This window comes from Anomaloglossus baeobatrachus, chromosome 6 (genome assembly GCF_048569485.1).
Source record: "Anomaloglossus baeobatrachus isolate aAnoBae1 chromosome 6, aAnoBae1.hap1, whole genome shotgun sequence".
NCBI lineage: Eukaryota > Metazoa > Chordata > Amphibia > Anura > Aromobatidae > Anomaloglossus > Anomaloglossus baeobatrachus.
The window spans coordinates 251,919,248-251,931,807 of record NC_134358.1 but is presented as its reverse complement, the minus strand read 5'-3'; positions in this window follow the sequence as shown (position 1 = coordinate 251,931,807).

Here is a 12,560-nt window from a genome sequence, read left to right as displayed (position 1 = left end):
GATGTATCATCATTTGTAAAGTTGACTGGTGGAGCGATATAAGCCTTTCCCACCATTTGCTGGGATATGTAGCCGCAGCCAGGAACTGAATACTTGTCCCCTTTTCTAATCAATATGGGGCAGAAGTGCAGTACCTGGCCACAGCCTCACTGAGAACAGCTGATCGGCGGGGGTGCTGGGTGTCTGACCTTCACAGGTAAGACATTGATGACCTATCCTAAGGATAGGCCATCAATGTTAAAGTCCCATTAATATGATGAGACAAGCCTTTTAAGATTTAGTTCTTATATATCCAGCCATCCATTGATTTTTTTTTTTCCATTGATTTTTTTTTATCTCCAGAGTCGTAGTGAAATGCTAAACGTAAACTGATGGCAGAGCTGATCTTAAGCTGGGTTCACACATAGCGACAGCGACAACGACGTCGCTGTTACGTCACCATTTTCTGTGACGTAACAGTGACCTTGTAAGTCACTGTTATGATCGCTGCTTAGCTGTCAAACACAGCAAAAGCAGCAGCGATCATAACGACGCTGTGCTACATGTGCAGAGAGCAGGGAGCCGCGCACACTGCTTAGCGCTGGCTCCCTGCACTCCTAGCTACAGTATACATCGGGTTAATTAACCCGATGTGTACTGCAGCTACATGTGCAGAGAGCAGGGAGCCGGCACTGGCAGTGTGAGAGCGGCGGAGGCTGGTAACGAAGGTAAATATCGGGTAACCACCTTGGTTACCCGATGTTTACCTTGGTTACAGCTTACCTCAGCTGCCGCCGGCTCCTGCTCTCTGCTCGCTTCATTTCGTCGCTCTCTCGCTGTCACACACAGCGATCTGTGCGTCACAGTGGGAGAGCAACAATAAAAAAACGAACCAGGGCTGTGTGTAGCGAGCAGCGATCTCACAGCAGGGGCCAGATCGCTGCTCAGTGTCACACACAGCGAGATCGCTAATGAGTTCACTGCTGCGTCACAAAAACCGTGACTCAGCAGCGATCTCAGCAGCGATCTCGCTGTGTGTGAAGCACCCCTTACTAAATAGCAGACCTGTGTACAACCTTGTAATCAGCTCTGTATGACTCAGACATTCATTCACACATCTGTGCATCATGTATTTTGGATAGAACGCCTTCCCATTATAGTCTAGGTGGCTGTTCACATATTAATTTTGGGCTTTTTTGCAGATCGAGTGGTCTGCTAAAAAAATTCAGCAATGAGTGTTTTTGATCTGAGTCATGGATTGAAATCACCCATTCAAGTCTATGGGTCTAAAAAATCATTGGCAGCACACACTATCATTCGTGTGTTGTCCACTTTAACATTTTATTTTATTTTTTTCAACCAAAAAATCACTGATAATAAAATCTGACACACAGATTGAACACTGATGAATCTCTGACCCAAAGCATTGATGAAATTCAGACTGCTTTTTTTGTATACCATAAAAATCACTAATGTCTGAATGAGACCTAAACACAACGCTTTTATGGAGCTAAGAATGCTGAAAGATTTCAGCTCTGGAGCTTGTAGTTACACAACTTGTAACTCATGATTAGTTTAAGAAAAATAATGTCATGTATAAACAAAAGTGGCAAATCTGTATTAATTCTATATGTACAACCTTCAGCAGCGTGGAGAAAGAACCAAAGTCCCAGAATTAAGTTATCAAACAGCTTTTAATTAACACATTCAGAAATAAAAATATACCACATACTGTAGTGTGACAAAGAAGAAACAGTATAGGGGATAAATGTAAGAAAGACTGGCAAAGGTATACAGTGGCATGCAAAATTTTGGCATCCCTGGTCAAAATTACTTATTGTGAACAGTTAAGCAAGTTAAAGATGAAATGATCTCTAAAAGGCATAAAGTTAATGACACATTTCCTTTGTATTTTAGGCAAAATATATATTTTTCATTTTGTACATTTTTAAATTAACAAAAAAGGAAAATTGAGAAGTGCAAAAGTTTGGGCACCCTGCATGGTTAATACCTTGTAGAACCCCCTTTGGCAAGTATCAAATCTTGTAAATGCTTTTTGTAGCCAGCCAAGAGTTTTTCAATTCATTTTTGAAGGACTTTCATCCATTCTTCCTTGGAAAAGTCTTCCAGGTCTGTGAGATTTCTGGGTCGTATTGCAAACACATCTCTTTTGAGGTCTAGCCACAGATTTTCAATGATGTTCAAATCAGGGGACTGTGAGGTCCATTGTAAATCTTCAGCTTGTGTCTTTTGATGTAGTCTATTGTGGATTTTATTGTTTAGGATCATTATCCATTTTTAGAAACCATCCTCTTTTCACCATCATCTTTTTTTACAGATGATGTTATGTTTGCATCAAGAATTTGTTAAAATTTCATTAAATGCATTCTTCCCTCTATCCGTGAAATGTTCCCTGTGCCATTGGCTGCTACCCCAAAGCATGATTGATCCGCCCCCATGCTAAATGGTTGGCGAGATGTCCTTTCCCTGAAATTCTGTGCCATTTTCTCCTCATACATACCTTTGATCATTGTGGCCAAAGCGTTCTATTTTGACCTCATCGGTCTGCAGGACTTGTTTCCAAAATGCAGCAGTCTTGTTTTGATGATCTTTTGCATGCTTCTGACCCTGAATTGTATGGTGAGGACCATGAGAGGTTTCCTTATGATTACTGTTCCATGAAGGCCATATTTGTGTAGGTCTGTTTGAACAGTAGAACAATGTATTACAACTCCAGAGTCTAGTAAATCTTCCTGAATTTCTTTTGCACTCCAGTGGGAGTTTTGGCTTGCCTATCCAGCAATCCTATGAGCAGCTCTCACAGAAATTTAGCTTGGTCTTCCAGACCTTATCTTGACCTCCACTGTTACTTTTAACTGACATTTGTTAATTACATTTCAAACTGAGAAAAGGGAAATTAGAAAATGCTTTCCTATCTCCTTACAGCCTTCTCCTGCTTTGTGGGCCTCCACCATTTTCATTGGTGCTAGGCAGCTGCTTAGAAGAACCTAAGGCTGCTCCTTTTTGCACAAGGTCAGAGGAGGCTGGGTTTTTATAAAGCATCACCTGGCCTTTCGTAACAATGATAGTGAACAAGAAGGAATAACGTTTGGAACACCATTCTAAGTCTGAACTGGGTGCAAAAAACCTAAAAAAACATCACTATGGGGAGATAAGGTATGCACACCAGTGACTATGTAAGGGGAATACATGGAATAGCAGAAACTGCTGTGTGAATACTGACTTTTTTAAAATCCAATAGCTATATGTAAGAGTGAAAATGTGAAAAATGGAATCTGCATTACTGCCATGAACATATGAATCAAGAGAAATTTAGCTACTGCATTGATCAATGCAATAGAGCCCCAACACTACGCCAAAGTATTTCTCTACGTTGGGGTCCCTAGCTTGTGTGTGTCCTCTCATGCAGTTAAAAAACTTACCGTGTATGGGAAGCTGAGACCCAGGCTATTTATGCGTATGATATGGATCGGCAATAGGTGTGGTTGGGGAGGGTTCACAAACGAAAAACTACTAACAATAAGGAATAACGTTTGGAACACCATTCTAAGTCTGAACTGGGTGCAAAAAACCTAAAAAAACATCACTATGGGGAGATAAGGTATGCACACCAGTGACTATGTAAGGGGAATACATGGAATAGCAGAAACTGCTGTGTGAATACTGGATATTGGATATTTTCAGGTCAGTATTCACACAGCAGTTTCTGCTATTCCATGTATTCCCCTTACATAGTCACTGGTGTGCATACCTTATCTCCCCATAATGATAGTGAACAAGCCATAACCCTAAGGCTATGTGCGCACTTTCCGTTTTCACCTGCGTTTCAGGTGCTTTTTAGGTCCGTTTTGAACTGCAGCGTTTTCATGCCAAAAGGCATGCGTTTTGATTTTCCTGCAAAGTCTATGGAAAATGTGGATTTCTTGTCCACACTTTGCGTTTCCAAACGCAGCGTTTAATTTGCATAATTTTGCGCAAAAACTCTACGTTCAAAGAAGCAGAATGTCAATTGTTTTTGCCATTTGGGCTGCGTTTTGCTAACATTGAAGTCAATGAGAAGTATCAAAAAGCAAGAAACATCAAAATTCCAGCGTTTTACATGCTTTTTAGCTGCAGAAAGAATACGTTTTGGACTACATAAACGCATGCTTTTCTGACATCAAAATAATGGCATGATATGTCACTTTACACACACACATAGTCCGACAATTAAATTAATGAAAAATATATTTTTTTGGCAATTTTAGCCATAAATAGTATAAAACTGCTATAATTATATGAAATATAACTATTTTCGTTATGATTTCAATAATTATATATGTGTTCCTTTTTTTCCCATTTTTTTCATTGTGTTTGTGTGGCGCCCTGGACAAGCCAGGACGTCACAGGTACTGCAACAACACACCCCACACCCCGGTTAGGAACATCAAAGTCAGATACAAATCCTTGTTGCCTCCCTCCAGGGGCTGATGTCCACACCAGGTAGGGCACAGCCAGGCGGTTGGCTCCTCCCACCAAGGAGTTCACAGTCCTGGAGGTGGGAAAAGGAGGGCAGTCGAGTGGAGTTTAGAGTGAGAGTCAGGGAAGTGGTAGTGGAGGAACTGACTGGCCGTGTCCGGGTACGTGGCCCGGGCACCTGACAGCAAGGTTGGCAGACGGTGGTGACCGTCTGCAGGAGAGGCCGATTGACGCACAACCGTAAGGACCGGGGACGGGCGGTGACCCACCGGTACCGGATCGGGGAGTGAAGAGAAGCCAGCACCATCCGGCAGGGCCTACGGACCCCGACCAGGCTAGGAGTCACCGTTAAACCGGTCAAATCCGTCAGTGACGGGAACCTCCGGGGTTTCCCAGCAGTAAAGACCCGACTGAAGGCAACCGTCCAAACCGTGAGGGAGAGAAAGCTACCGCCAGAGCTAGAGCTCCCAGGGCCAGAGCCTGCGGGCAAACAGGGGCTCCCTTAGCCAACCTACCGCTGGGGAGCGGGTCACCGGTGGGAAGCCATCGGGGCCGAGAACATAGCACCGGTGCAGGGAGAGACAGTTACCGCCAACCTACCGGGAGTGACCGTCGCAGCCGTCTGTGGGACTCGTCCATCCAGCCGTTTGTTTTACCAGAGACTCCGTGTGCGTTACTGGCTGAGTAAGTACCACCGTGCCATCTGGCACTGCGCTGCCCCACGACCCTGCACCTGGCCAGGCCCCGCAATCCACCAAACAGATAACAACTCCGGGCCCCGGGACTACCAAAATCCCCCTACCCACGGAGGGGAGAGAAACATCTCAGCTGCTCCCTGCCATCGCTCCCAGGATCCCCGTACAGAGCAGCGGTGGTGCCCCAACCTCACCACACACTGTGGGTGGCGTCACAAACCGACATCCCAAACACCAACAAACCACCCCTTTCACTCACGGACGAGGAGCGCCGCTCGAGTCCCCGGATCCGGCCCACCGCTCGAGCCACTGAGCAGCAGCAGCGCCGGACCCGAGCGTGGTGAGCGCAGCGCCCCGCCGCCCGTGACAACTTGGCGTCACGAACAGGATCCTACCGTTCTACCGCCTGGTGGAAGTGCGCCTTGTGTCCCGCCGGAGGTGTCCGGCCGAAAATTTTCCAGAGCCGCCATAATGGGCGCGAGAAGTCCCCGCTTGAGCGTCTTCCCGAGCAGTGGAGGCGCGAAAGCCGAAGCTCCGCCCCTGAAGAGGAGGTACCAGAGAGACACCAAGGGGGGACGCGGATGGAGAAATGGCGGCATCTTGGGGCTGGAGCACGGGAGCACCCGCCACCGGAGCGTCTAAGCTTTGGAGGAGCAGAGGGGGAGTAGCCTTCGAAGATGGCGGCCCGGGTGAGCTCCCCACCGGGACCGCTGCGTGGCTGGAACGAGAGCTGGGTCTGTTCTGTACGAAGGTCAGGGCGCAGAGCCTGCAGCAGTTGTTGGATTGGCGGGCAGAGGTGCGCAGGATGGTCGCCGTGGTGGAGGCCCGGGAGCAAGGGGCCGCGGCGGCCGTGGCGCGCCGTGACCAGGCCACCCAGGTTCTCGAACCAGCCTTGATCGAGTGGGAGCCGGGGACCGGCCCTGCCGTAAGGGGTCCAGAGAGGGTGCAGATGATGGAGGAGGAGGTCCCGAGCACGCTACCCCCGCCGCCGTTCCCAACAGCGATCAGCGGTTCTGGACTGCACTGCTTATGGAAGGAGAACCCGATGTACCGTCCGGTCCCGGACTGAGCCGACCCTCCGCAGTGGTAACCGCCCCAGGGTCAGCGGACCCCCGCTGTAAGTGTCCCTGTTGGGACCACAAGCACCGTTGTGCGATGTTCATGTATGTTGTTGAATGTAACCGAATGATAAGAAGAAGCAATCAACCGAACTGTGACCAGATTAGCACCGTGATTGAACCGGCCATTGCCAGCAACTAGTCCCCGTTGGGACTTTCTGCACCATGTGTAAGGAACTACTTACGGACAAGCCCGAGAACTCACAGGGCAACCACAAACTTGTGGCGTGTAAATAAAATTGTTGGCTTGTTACCGTGACCACCTCCGGAGAGGCTGATTTGGGAGGATGGGCCTGGAGGAAAGGGATGGCCCAGGCCCGCCACTACCGTAACCGGTGGCAATCCTCCGGGGGTCAGGGGTCCCCCATGGATGTGGGTCCCCTGAGAGAGACCGTACCCGCTCGGGCAAATTGGTTCTGGACTGGGGCAAGGGGTGCTGCCCACTTCTTAGGGGCAGCATCAGGGCCAGGTTGTTTGGGCGGGGGGAGAGCGGAAGCCGTACCGTTATAAAATGTTTGTTATTTTACATGTTTTACCGTTTTCTACCTTTTTCAGTTGTGAAAATAAAACCGGTGATGGACGAGCAGCCCGCGGACGGTCTGCGTTTAACCAAGGGGGAATGTGGCGCCCTGGAGAAGCCAGGACGTCACAGGTACTGCAACAACACACCCCACACCCCGGTTAGGAACATCAAAGTCAGACACAAATCCTTGTTGCCTCCCTCCAGGGGCTGATGTCCACACCAGGTGGGCGGAGCCAGGTGGTTGGCTCCTCCCACCAAGGAGTTCACAGTCCTGGAGGCGGGAAAAGGAGGGCAGTCGAGTCGAGTGGAGTTTAGAGTGAGTCAGGGAAGTGGTAGTGGAGGAACTGATTGGTCGTGTCCGGGTACGTGGCCCGGGCACCTGACAGCAAGGTTGGCAGATGGTGGTGACCGTCTGCAGGAGAGGCCGATTGACGCACAACCGTAAGGACCGGGGACGGGCGGTGGCCCGCCGGTACCGGATCGGGGAGCGAAGAGAAGCCAGCACCATCCGGCAGGGCCTACGGACCCCGACCAGGCTAAGAGTCACCATTAAACCGGTCAAATCCGTCAGCGACGGGAACCTCCGGGGTATCCCAGCAGTAAAGACCCGACTGAAGGCAACCGTCCAAACCGTGAGGGAGAGAAAGCTACCGCCAGAGCTAGAGCTCCCAGGGCCAGAGCCTGCGGGCAAACAGGGGCTCCCTTAGCCAACCTACCGCTGGGGAGCGGATCACCGGTGGGAAGCCATCGGGGCCGGGAACATAGCACCGGTGCAGGGAGAGACAGTTACCGCCAACCTACCGGGAGTAACCGTCGCAGCCGTCTGTGGGACTCGTCCATCCAGCCGTTTGTTTTACCAGAGACTCCGTGTGCGTTACTGGCTGAGTAAGTACCACCGTGCCATCTGCGTGGCCCCGCGACCCTGCACATGGCCAGGCCCCGCAATCCACCAAACAGATAACAACTCCGGGCCCCGGGACTACCAAAATCCCCCTACCCACGGAGGGGAGAGAAACATCTCAGCTGCTCCTTGCCATCGCTCCCGGGATCCCCGTACAGAGCAGCGGTGGTGCCCCAACCTCACCACACACCGTGGGTGGCGTCACAAACCGACATCCCAAACACCAACAAACCACCCCTTTCACTCACGGACGAGGAGCGCCACTCGAGTCCCCGGATCCGGCCCACCGCTCGAGCCACCGAGCAGCAGCAGCAGCGCCGGACCCGAGCGTGGTGAGCGCAGTGCCCCGCCGCCCGCGACATTTGACTATTTAAACTTTATTTAGCAGTGTCTTAATGTTCAAAACGCATCTGTCTAAACGCAATTGAAAAGCATGTAAAAACTGCTAAAAACGCGGTAAAACGCGGTAAAAACACATGCGTTTTTACCGCTATTTTGTGGTCAAAAGCAACTTTAGCAAAAGCAATTTCTGCCAGAGGATGCGTTTTGAACTGCAAGTAGGGCGACGCAAAGTGCGGACACAGCCTAACAGGCTAATTGAGGTCTGAAACCTTGGTCAAAGTTATCTGAGCACACAAATCTCCAAGGGTGCCCAAACTTTTCACTGTCCCATTTTCCTTTATGTAATTTTTGAAATATAAAAAATGAAAATTTGTTTTTGTGTAAAATACAAAGGAAATGTGTCATCTTTAACTTTATGCCTTTTAGAGATCATTCAATCTTCAATTTGCTTAACTATTCACAATAACAGTAATTTTGACCAGGGGTGCAGAAACGTTTACCATTGCAAGTAGAAATAAACAAGCACGTAGGCGTCTATATGATATTGTACCCAGAATTATCCAAGTAATTGAGTACTGTAACCTTACCAGCTGAAACCATCACATTGTCTGACACAACCTCAGCTTTGTCACCTCTGTATCTAATCTGAAAAATGGTATTTATAAAGTGGATATTTTTACTATACAAGTGCACACATGAAACTCCGTCCCTCACATGTGACAACAAACAGATCCCCTGCTTGTGCCAGGATGTCCATGTTTCTATATATTACACACAAGCATCTGTTAGCAATATGGTTGGAGTAGGAGATCTGCACCCCAGGTGTTCTGCAATTGTGCTCCCTGTCCATGAATGAGCCCAACTTAAAAGGGCAGAGGCGAGCCACTCGATGGCCTCAGGGAGCACATAGGAGGTGAACATCTGGAAGTGCTTTTTCCTTTTCTTTTTATGACCAATAGGTGCCGGAAACCAATCTTCTCAGCCAAGTATGGAGAAAGAGGGAGGCACATATGAAAGTGAGAGCTTCACTCCTGCACATTTTGCATTAATGTCTGGCAAATCTAATTAGGCGTTCAATCAATGTGGAACCACGGCATGTGCCTGAGGCCCCTTTCACACGTCAGTGATTCTGGGACGTTTGTGCTTTTTTTTAAACGTACCAGAATCACTGACATACGCAGACCAATTATAATCAATGGGTCTGCTCACACATCAGTGATTTTTCACTGCATGTGTCTCCGTGCGGCGTACCCGCGTGTGCGTGATTGCCGCACGGAGACATGTCCATTTTTTTCTGGCATCACTGATGTCCCACGGACCATGCAGTGGTGTGGTCCGTGAAACTTGTGCCAGAAAAAAAGGTGCTTTTAAAATAAAAATCATTTTTACTCAGCCGGCTCCAGCGACGCTCTCTGCAGCCCGTGCAGCCTGCTGCTTCTGAGCCGGCTCATTACTGTCGCGCATATTCATGATGCACGACACAGCCGACCCGGAAGCAGCTGCTGCGGGGGTCAGCGCCGGCCGGGAGCGATCAGCACCATGGAGAGCGGGAGCGGGCACAGGTGAGTTAATCTCTAAGTGCAATCACGGGCCACGGAGAACGGAGCCCGGATTGCACTTAGACAACCCACGTGTGCCGTAATTCACGGCACACGGAGGGACATGTGCGTGTTTTACACGCCAGTGAAAAACGTCAGTGTTTTTCACTGACGTGTGAAACGGGCCTTACACTGAAGAATTTCTGCTGCGGATTCTCTCTGACACTTTTGAACATAGAGTGAGACTATCTGATGTTCCTGCGGTTTATTAGATGACGAATGTTCATGATTTACCCACACATAATAAATTACATGTGTGCCGATACAGGGACAATTGATTGTTTTGTTTATGATTACACCTACTTTGTGCATCATTTCATGCCTTAGATTTATTGAATATTTGCCTTGATTATATTTGGTGACTATGGCCAATCACAACCACCCCCAATATATGGCTTGGTTTTCTCTAATGTCTACTCACAATATATTTTTATTTTTAGATTTCTTATTTTAACTGTGAAGACATTGTGATTTTCACAAAAAAATCAGGGATATTCAATGCCAGCCTTCACATTCCATCCAAATGGGAAAAAGAGTTTCAGTCGTCATGGGGCATCCCCCCATCCCTTTGAAAGGGTACAGTGAAGGAAATAATTATTTGATCCCTCGCTGATTTTGTAAGTTTGCCCACTGACAAAGACATGAACAGTCTATAATTTTAATGGTAGTTTACTTTTAACAGTGATAAATAGAATATCCAAAATATAATCCAGAAAATCACATTGTATAAATTATATACATTTATTTGTATTTTGCAGAGAGAAATAAGTATTTGATCCCCTACCAACCATTAACAGTTCTGGCTCCTACCAACCAGTTAGACACTCCTAATCAACTTGTTACATGTATTAACCCCTTCACGACCTATGACGGATATATCCGTCATGGATCATGTGAGGTTAATGCCCGCCCCCTGCCGTGGGCAGGTTGCGGCTATCCGCGCACATTTCAGCTTTCAACAGCTGACATGTGTGCCTGCATGTTACGAGTGGAAACGCATTCCACCCGCAACATTTAACCCCTTATATCTCGCTGCCAAAGTCTGGCAGCGAGATGTATATGTGGCCATTACTTTTACTTACCGCCGCCCCCACCGGAAGTCACGTGCGTGATCCCGTGACTTTTGGTGGTTGCCATGGTAGCACAGGGTCATGTGATGACGCCTGCAGCTCACATGAGTCACTTTCGGTTTCACTCGCAGAAAGTGAGCATATCTACTGTTTACAGCTGTGTAGCTGTGATCAGCAGATAGAGCAGAGCGATCGCATTGTTGATCCATATAGCCCCCTAGGGGGACTAGTAAAATACAAAAAAAGTTAAAAAAAAGTTTAAGAAAAAAAACAAAAAACCCCTAAAAGTTCAAATCACCCCCCTTTCATCCCTTTGTAAATTAAAGGGTTAAAAAAATGAAAACGCCAAAACTACATTTTTGGTCACCGCAGGTTTTATGAAAAATGCAATAATAGGCGATCAAAATGTAGCATCTGCGCAAAAATGGTACCATTAAAAATGTCAGCTCGAGACGCAAAAAATAAGCTGTCACTGAGCCATAGATCCCAAAAAATGAGAACGCTATGGGTTTTGGAAAATGGCGCAAAACGTACGCCACTTTTATTGGATAAGCTTGTGAATTTTTTGATCCCCTTAGATACAAGTAAACCTATACATGTTTGATGTCTACAAACTCGCACAGGTTCAGGCATCACAACGACACATCAGTTTTACCATATAGTGAACATGGTGAATAACATATCCCAAAAACTATTGTGCGATCACACATTTTTTGCAGTTTTTCCACACTTGGAATTTTTTTGCTGTTTTCCAGTTCACTATATGGTAAAACTTATGGTTTCATTTAAAAGTACAGCTTGTCCCACAAAAAACAAGCCCTCATATGGCAAGATTGACGGGAAAATAAAAACGTTACGGTTCTCGGACGAACGGGAGCAAAAAAAAACAAAAACGGAAAAATGGAAAGCACCCAGGGGTTGAAGGGGTTAAAAACAGCTGTCTTAAAATTATAGACTGTTCATCTGGTCAGTGGGCAAACTTACAAAATCAGCAAGGGATCAAATAATTATTTCCTTCACTGTAGGTCAGGAGTCAGCAACAAAATGAAGGTGAGGCACCGATCCATTTTTATTTTTACTTTTGCACCACATACTGCAGGAGTATTCAAGAGAAAACAGGTAGGGGTAGGTAACCCTCACCATCAATATAACGTGAGGAGAAGCATTTTGGTGACCTTTGGTATTTCACTTGTGCTGACAGGTTTCATTGATATCAACACAAAAATGGTCAATTATGTTTAAAGGACACTCCTGCTACATAATGCAACACTCATGAAAAAAATGCCCATACGTTTTTTCAAAAAGGAGTACAAATAGTCCACAATGCATGAAAAATAACTTTATTATAGAATAAGACAATAGCTCAATCAATACTTCACCCAATAAAAAGGATATATGCAGAAAAAATTATTATGCATACACAGGACAGACAACTAATTCCATATTGCACGCAATAATGTTCAAAGGCCAACATATAAAGTGACTAGTGCCTGGATCCAAATAAAACTGCGGTAATAAATAATTCCATCTAAACATGCTATAAATGTAAAGTGCCTGAGTGCGTTAATTTGCACATAACCCACATGTAGGTAATCATATTCCAATAACCGCAGCTACAGAATTAACCATAGACCTGCCACAATGAATGCTGCCAACAGAGTTGCGTGCACCCACCCGGTAAAGGGAAAAACCCGTATAATAGATGTCAGTATCCCAAACACAGGGACAGTGGACCTAACTACAGTCTCAGCCGCTGAAAAAAATCCCAGGTACGTGTGGATATAAATCCATCCACTATAAGCAGGGATTGTGGTAAAGACATGTAACTAAAGGAGTATGAATTACCTGGGTGAGA